At 41.1% G+C, this 9,028-nt stretch overlaps 1 pseudogene; it reads left to right on the forward strand.

Moving 5' to 3' along the window:
- Positions 1 to 6,280: 6,280 nt before the first annotated feature.
- Positions 6,281 to 6,784, forward strand: LOC108521752 (myosin light polypeptide 6-like; annotated as a pseudogene).
- Positions 6,785 to 9,028: the final 2,244 nt, after the last annotated feature.

The following is a 9,028-nucleotide window of genomic DNA, read 5'->3' on the forward strand; positions in this document are numbered from 1 at the left end:
AAAGCAAACCTCCCTGAAATGGCTACTCAGGTCAAATAAAGGAGTGTCAGTGCCCAGAAGGTTCCTGCATGCCTCTCCAAGGCAGAACTCACTCCCTTTTCCTAAAACATAAAACTCTCCTGACATCTGTAGTAATAACTTCCTTGCTTTTCTTTATATTTTTGCCATCCAAGGATGCATCACTCAACACTATAGCTTCACCTGTTTCTGAATTTTATGTAAATAGAATCATACACTATATATTCTTTTGCAGTAGGCTTTTCTTAACTCAATATTATGTTCGTGAGATTCACTAATATTGTAGCATTCAGCTGCAGGCCATTAATATTCACTGCTATATAGAATTTCATGAGAGAGATCCTTACAACAATTTATTTATTTATTTATTTATTTATTTATTTATTTTTGAGACGGAGTCTCGCTCTGTCACCCAGGCTGGAGTGCAGTGGCCGGATCTCAGCTCACTGCAAGCTCCGCCTCCCGGGTTTACGCCATTCTCCTGCCTCAGCCTCCCAAGTAGCTGGGACTACAGGCGCCCGCCACCTCGCCCGGCTAGTTTTTTGTATTTTTTAGTAGAGACGGGGTTTCACCATGTTAGCCAGGATGGTCTCGATCTCCTGACCTCGTGATCCGCCCGTCTCGGCCTCCCAAAGTGCTGGGATTACAGGCTTGAGCCACCGCGCCCGGCCACAACAATTTATTTATCCGTACTCTCATGGATGAATATTTTGGTTGTTCCCAGGTTTAGGCTATTGTGATTAAAGCTGTTATGAATTTTCTCATACATGTCTCCTGGTACACATGGATATATATTTCTTTTGGATATATACCTAAGAGAGAAATTGCTAGGTTATGAGGTACAGTATCTTTAATTTTAATCAATAAAGCCAAATTGCTTTCCAAATTGGTTAAACTAGTTTCTCTTTTCACCAGCAGTGGAGGAGAGTTCCAGGAGCAATCCCTGCTCTTTTTAGTCAAGGGAATGTAATTATTAGCACTCTCTGGCTCTGTGGTGAATAATGTGATGAATAGTCATAATAATGTAAAATTTGTTTATTGATTATCAGCTTTTAAAATGAACCAATGCACAAAGCATGGGGGAGTTAATCCTGATTAAGAACAGAATGTAAACACTCTCAGCTTTGACGATGTTAAAGTAAAGCTCTAGCTGACAGATTTTGGAAGATGAAAAGTAGATAGGGAAGAGGGAAGGAGTGGTAAGGATGTGAATGTGCGAATGCTCTCATTTTATAAAATGAGTCTTTTTAAATTTTAGCTATTTTAACAGGTATGTAGTGGTATCTCTTTACTGTTTTAATTTGCCTTTTTCTAGGGGCTGAGATTGAATATCTTATTATATGTTTATTGATCAATTAGTTACATCCTGTTTTGAAGTGGCTAGTGAGTCTATCTGCTCATTTTTCTATTAAGTTGTATTTTCTTATTGGGGTGTATAAGCTTTTCAGATATTCTAGATATGGGTCCTTTGTTGGCTATAACAAATATCGATTTAATATGTATTCCAGATATTTTCAAGTCCATGGCTTGCCTTTTTACAATTTTTTAAATTTTACTTTAATTCTGAGATACAGGTGCAGAAGTGCAGGTTTGTTATGTAGGTATACATGTGCCATGGTGGTTTGCTGCACCTATTGGTCTATCCTCTAAGGTTCCTCCCATTGCCCCCCACCCACTATTTTATTTTTAATGTTCTTATTTCACTGCAATCAAATTCATCAATCCTTATCTTAAAGGTTGGGGCTTCTTAATGTCCAGTATGTTTTAAAATCACTCTCCCATATAGAGATTATGAATCTATTTTTTCCGTATTGTCTTTTAAAGCCTACTGTTTTGCCTTTGAAAGGGTCTATAATTTACCTGGAATTAATATTTTTGTTTACAGTGTGAAGTGGATTCAGTGTTTTCTATTTTTTTCCAGATAGAACATCCTCTTCCACACTGCTCTCAGGATCATTTTTGTCATTACTGTTTAATGTTTCCATCAATTTTCAACAGATTCTCCTGATGCCTCATTTTATAAAATGAGAGCATTCGCACATTCACATCCTTACCACTCCTTCCCTCTTCCCTATCTACTTTTCATCTTCCAAAATCTGTCAGCTAGAGCTTTACTTTAACATCGTCAAAGCTGAGAGTGTTTACATTCTGTTCTTAATCAGGATTAACTCCCCATGCTTTGTGCATTGGTTCATTTTAAAAGCTGATAATCAATAAACAAATTTTACATTATTATGACTATTCATCACATTATTCACCACAGAGCCAGAGAGTGCTAATAATTACATTCCCTTGACTACATTTCTGATGCTGTAATCATTGTGTCACTCAAAAGAAAATACACTAGCACCAGGGTTAAATAGATTATCCTCTCTAATATTTTACCAATTGCTGAAAAAGATCATGTTTTAAATTATTTCATATTTGGAACATGACATTCTAGTAAATGTTTTGATTTAGCTAGAGTTTCTGGTTGCTTTGTTAAGATTCATAGGTTTTTTCCACCATATCCTAATATTTCGCAACTTTTCATTAGCAGAAGCTATTATCTGAAATATATTCCATTCATTTCCTTGAAAATAGACTTCTATAAGTCTGCTGATCACTCTCCTAAATTAGGCTAATTTTATTCTTGGTCACACAACTGTTATACTTAGATGTTGTTTTAATATTCCTCTAAGCTAGTCCTGCCATTCATATATCCCTGGGAAGACTTAAGACAACTGCAAAGTTAGAGGGAACACAGCCCAAACAAGACCACCCTCAGGACAGGTGCAGTGGCTCATACCTGTAATCCCAGCACTTGAGAGGCCAAGGTGGGAGGATCACTTGAGCCCAAGAGTTCAAGACCAGCTTGAGCAATATACTGAGACTCTATCTCTACAAAAGATAAAAAATTAGCTGGGCCTGGTGGCATGTGCCTGTAGTCCCAGCTACTTGGGAGGCTGAAGTAGGAGGATTGCCTGAGCCCTGAGATTTGAGGCTTCAGTGAGCTATGAATGCACCACTACTGTACTCCAGCCTGAGTGACAGAGTGAGGCTCTGTCTCAAAAAAAAAAGACCATCCTCACTAAATTGCAAGTCTGAGTAGTTCTCCAAACCATCTCCAGTTTTGATAATTTGCTAGAAGGACTCACAGAACTTTCTGAGTTACACTCACAGTTAAGATTTACCACAGAGAAAGGATATAGATTAAAATCAGTCAAAGGATGAAGTGCATAGAGCAGAGTCTAGGGAAGAGCCAAATGCAGAGCTTCCATTGTCCTTTCCCCATGGATCAGGACACAGTACTTTTCCAGCACTGATGTATGACAATAAGCACAGGCTGTCATTAACCACGGAAGCTCAGCAGAGCCTCTGTGTTCAGAGCTTTTATTGAGGCTCCATTACAAAGACATGATTGACTATCCACATGGCTAATTTTAGATTCCAGTCTCCAGTCACTCAAGGTGTGACCCAAAGCTCTCATCCTAAATCACATTTTTGGCATGGATCAAAGCTCCACCCTAAACACATTTGTTACTATCTGGCTAGCCAAAGCCCTCCAGGCAAACAAAGACACTCCTGTCAGACACGAGGATCCAAGGGCTTAGAGATGACTCCCAAAAGCTCAAGACAAAGGTCATTTCTTTTGGGACAAGGTTAAATTCATTACCACCCAGTCATACGTCTTCTTCTTTCTTGGTTTTCACCCTCATTTTACAGGCTTACATACTTAAGTAAGGGTGTATGGATGTAAATTTTCATTTAGAATCTTTGGTGTTCTGAAATTTCACAATGCAGTCCCTAAATGTGGGCCTTCTTCCTTCCTTTTTTTTTTTTTTTTTAAGACAGGGTCTCACTCTGTTACTCAGGCTAGAATACAGTGGCGCAATCTCAGCTTACTGCAAACTCTGCCTCCTGGGTTCAAGCGATTCTCCTGCCTCAACCACTTCAGTAGCTGAGATTACAGGCGTACACCACTACGCCCAGCTGAATTTTTTTTTTTTTTTTTTTTTGAGACTATCGCCCAGGCTGCAGTGCACAATCTCGGCTCACTGCAACCTCTGCCTCCCAATTCAAGCGATTCTCCTACCTCCTACCTCAGCCTCTGGAGTAGCTGGGATTATCACGCCCAGCTAAATTTTGTACTTTTAGTAGAGGTGGGGCTTCACCATGTTGGTCAGGCTGATCTTGAATCCTGACCTCAGGTGATATGCCCACCTTGGCCTCCCAAAGTGCTGGGATTACAGGCATGAGCCACGGCACCTGGCCAGGATCCTTTGATTTTGAAGATCTCCCTGTAGCTATGGAAATATTCTTTCTTTGAAAATTCCCTCCTCTCTATCATGAGTATTTTGTCTTTTTAGAACTCCTGCTATTTGGCTATTGGACATCTTGGACTGAGGCTCCAGCTCTGAGTCCAAAGCTTCTCCAGATTTCTTCAGGGCAACTTCGTGACTTCTATCCTTGTTGTTGCCTTCTCTCATATTCTAGAGTGCAGGTACCTCCTCTTCCCCTCTGCTTTCTTAGAAACCTCTTAAAGCATCTGTTTTCCCTCTTCTCATCTGCTTATTACTACCTGCAATTCTCTTCGTTTCTATGGGCTATGTCTTTTTTATTGTCCTGATATTATTTTAAATTAGTCCTGGGAGAGAGGAATAAATGAATGTGCTCACACTGCCATCTTCAACTAGGAGTCACCTCTAGTTTGGGTGGCCGAGGTGGGTGGATCACGAGGTCAGGAGTTCAAGACCAGCCTTGCCAACATGGGGAGACCTCGTCTCTACTAAAAATACAAAAATTAGCCAGGTGTGGTGGCAGGCACCTGTAATCCCAGCTACTTGGGAGGCTGAGGCAGAGAATTGCTTGAATCAGGGAGGCAGAGGTTGCAGCAAACCAAGATTGCACTACTGCACTCCAGCCTGGGCAACAGAGCGAGACTTCATCTCAAAAATTTTTAAAAAAAGGTATTTTAAATACAGATGGCTTTTTCTATCAGAATAAGTTTCCTGTGACTACATCAAGTGGCACAGCAATGAATACATTCCCTGAGACTCAAAAACAATTCAGGCATGAGCGTCTTAGGAGAAATATACACACAGAGACTTATATGAGACTTCTTTCATGACATCGTCTCTACACAGTATCCAATTATGACATATTGAAAAGAAAAAATAACCTAAGTGACTTAATTTTTTAAGTATATTTTCAGAGCTGTTCCTGCCTAAAGAGAAACAAAAGAAATAAAGTAAGTTTTTGCCAACTTCCAGATGGCAGCTGTGGTGTAGTAGAAAGAATATTGGCTTTGGCATCCAGAGACTTGGGTTTGAGGCCTGGCTCTGCCTTTGTGGTCTCCAAAGCTTTGGTTGAGTCACTAAACTTTTTTGAGTCAGAAGTTTCTCGTTTACAAACAGAATAATAATACATGTGTCTCGCCACTGCTGTGAGGTTGAAAAAAAATAACAGACAAAAACAGTACTTTATAGATTGAAAAAGTAATATAGAAAATAAAATACATTCTCCAATATGACTTCCATTCTCCAGGGAGATTTCCATGCAGAATTTTAACACAATCCTTCAGGGGAAAAAAGTTATATCTCTTTTTTTTTTTTTTTTTTTTTTGAGACGGAGTCTCGCTCTGTCGCCCCAGGCTGGAGTGCAGTGGCCGGATCTTCAAGCTCACCTGCAAGCCCCGCCTCCCGGGTTTTACGCCATTCTCCTGCCTCAACCTCCCCGAGTAGCTGGGACTACAGGCCCGCCCGCTCGCCTCGCCCGGCTAGATTTTTGTAATTTTTTAGTAGAGACGGGGTTTTCAAACGGGTTAGCCAGGATGGTCGCGACCTCCTGACCTTGTGATCCGCCCGTCACCCCCCCCCCCCCCCCCCCCTCAGCCTCCAAAGTGCTGGGAATTACAGGCTTGAGCCAACCGGCCCAGTCAGAAAGTTTATATCTCTAAACTACTTTCCCAGACAAGAAGAAAAAAAAAAAATCACACAAAACCATTTGAATTTCCAGTGGGTTTCCACCAAATAGAGAAATGCCCATTGAAGATGACCATAAACATAGTTATAGTATCTAGTTTATAGCGTCTAAAAAGGTATTGCTATGGTTTGGATATATTTTGTCTCCCGTCCAAAACTAAAGTTGAAATTTAATACCCCAATGTGGTAGTATTAAAATATAGGGGGCCTTTAAGAGGTGACCGGGTCATGAGGGCAGAGCCTTCCCAGAATTGAATTAATCTGGAAAAAGGTCCCCCGCAGAAGCTGAGCAGCTCAAGATGTGTGACTTCACTGAAGACAGACCTCAGAGTTCAATGGAGGGCCTTCCAGCTGTTTGACCGAACAGGTATGGCAAGATCCTGTACAGCCAGTGTGGGACGTGATGAGGGCCCTGGGCCAGAACCCTACCAACGCCGAGGGTGCTCAAGGTCATGGGGAACCCCAAGAGTGATGAGATGAATGTTGAAGGTGCTGGGACTTTGAGCACTTTCTTGCCCATGCTGCAGACAGTGGCCAAGAACAAGGACCAGGGCAACCTATGAGGATTATGTCAAAGGCTTCGTGGTGTTTGACAAGGAAGGAAATGGCACCGTCAATGGGTGCTGAAATCTCGGCATGTTTCTTGTCACACTGGGTGAGAAGATGAAGGAGGAAGAGTAAGATGCTGGTGGCAGGGCATGAGGACAGCAATGGTTGTATCAACTATGAAGAGCTCGTCCGCATGGTGCTGAATGGCTGAGGACGCCCTCCCAGGTCTCCCCATCCGTGCCCTTTTCCCTGTGTGAATTTGCTATCTAGCCTGAAGTTTCCTAGGTCTCTTGTCTCAGCACCTTTACCATCTTTGTCTCTCTTGGATGATGTTTGCCGTCAGCATTCACCAAATAAACTTGCTCTCTGGGCCCTCGGAAAAAAAAAAAAAAAAAAAGAATTGATTAATCTACTCAGGATTAATAAATTAATGGATTAATAGACTAACCAATTAATGGGTTATCATGGGAGTGGGAGTGGTGGCTTTATAAGAAGAGGAAGAGAGGCCTCAGCTAGCATGCCCAGCTCCCTACCATATGACTCCCTGTGTTACTTGGGGACTCAGCAGAGAGTCCCCATAAGCAAAAAGGTCCTCACCAGATGCACCCCCCCCAACCTTGGACTTTACAGCCTCCATAACTGTAAGAAAAAAATATAGATATAGATATAGATATAGATATAGATATAGATATAGATAGATATAGATATAGATAGATATAGAGACAGAGTCTCACCCTGTCACCCAGGCTGGAGAACAGTGGTGCAATCTTGGCTCACTGCCACCTCTGCCTCCCAGGTTCAGGTGATTGTCCTGCCTCAGCCTCGCAACTAGCTGGGATTACAGGTGTGCGCCACCACGTACAGCTAATTTTTGTATTTTTTTAGTAGAAACAGGGTTTCACCATGTTGGCTAGGTTGGTGTCAAACTCCAACCCCCAACGATCCACCCCCTTTGGCCTCCTGAGGTGCTGGGATTACAGGTGTGAGCTACTGTACCCAGCCTAAATTTCTTTTCTTTATAAATTACACAGATTCAAGTATTCCATTATAAGCAACAGAAAAAAGATTAAGATAGGCATATAAAACAAGTTTCTAATTCTGAGTTTATTCATTTATTCTATCCTTTAGCAAATATACATTGAATGCCAAGGCTATTCAAAGCACCTTAAAGAATCAAAAGACATAGGCCAGGCGCAGTGGCTCACGACTGTAATCCCAGCACTTTGGGAGGTTGAGGTGGGCGGATCACCTGAGGTTAGGAGTTCAAGACCAGCCTGGCCAATATGGTGAAATCTCATGTCTACTAAAACAAAAATCAGTTTGGCGTGGTGGTGCACACCTGTAATCCCAGCTACTCAGGAGGCTGAGGCAGGAGAATGACTTGAGCCCAAGAGGCAGAGGCTGCAGCAAGCTGAGATTGTGCTACTGCACCACTGCACTCTAGCCTGACGGACAGAGTGAGACTTTGTCTCAAAAAATATATATATATCAAAAAATATCAATTAGGCACGATACTTTCACTTATTCAGAAAGCTTCCTGTTTGTAGGGAGATCATGTAAGTACACCCACATTTCCACAATACAGTAATGGGTGTAATGAGTGACACATGCCTGATACAAACTAATAAGAAATGGTACTTGAATTAAACCTTTAAAAATGAGTGGAGTTTCAATTTGGAAACCTAAATGGAAGGACATTCTAAGAAGAGGGAATTGTGTTCACATAGGTTATAGATATGTAAAAGTAATCCTTTCTTTAGGATTGTGAAATCTTGGACTGTCTGAAGAATAGGTTTCATATAAAAGGTATGAGGGATAGACCCTGTTGCAGAGGACTTCTAATGGGCCATTGCATGTGGGCCTGACTCTGTAGATAATATTTACTACTGAGAGGGGTGCATAATAAAATACAGCTTAATACATTTTATTTTGTATAATCCTTACTGTTTACAAATTATTTTTACATACATGATCTCACTTGGTCCCCAACACAATTCTATGGTGGTTGTGTTATTACTACAGATGGTCCCTGACTAACAATGGCTCTACTTAGGGTTTTTGGGCTTTATGATGGTGCAAAAGCAATACACATTCAATAGAAAGCAGTATGCTAAGTTATGCAATGCCAGGCAGTGCCAGAGAGCCACAACTCCCAGTCTGCCACATAATCACAAGAGTAAACAATCAACTCTACAGTGTACTGTGTTGCCAGATTATTTTGTCCAACCATAGACTAATTTAAGAGTTCTGAACACACTTAAGATAGGCTAGGTTAAGCAATGGTGTTTAGTAGCCATACCTAGTTAGGTCTATTAAATGTATTTTTCTTATTTTTTTAATGTCATTATGATTGACTTAGACAATATCAAATGCATTTTTGATATACACTATTTTCAACTTACGATGGGTTTATCAGGACATAACCCCACTGTAAGTCCAGGAACATCTGTATTTGTCAGTAGAATAAGCCTTAAGTCAGACCTAGAGTCCAGGTCTTC

Source organism: Rhinopithecus bieti, unplaced genomic scaffold (assembly GCF_001698545.2).
Source record: "Rhinopithecus bieti isolate Rb0 unplaced genomic scaffold, ASM169854v2 scaffold_62324, whole genome shotgun sequence".
NCBI lineage: Eukaryota > Metazoa > Chordata > Mammalia > Primates > Cercopithecidae > Rhinopithecus > Rhinopithecus bieti.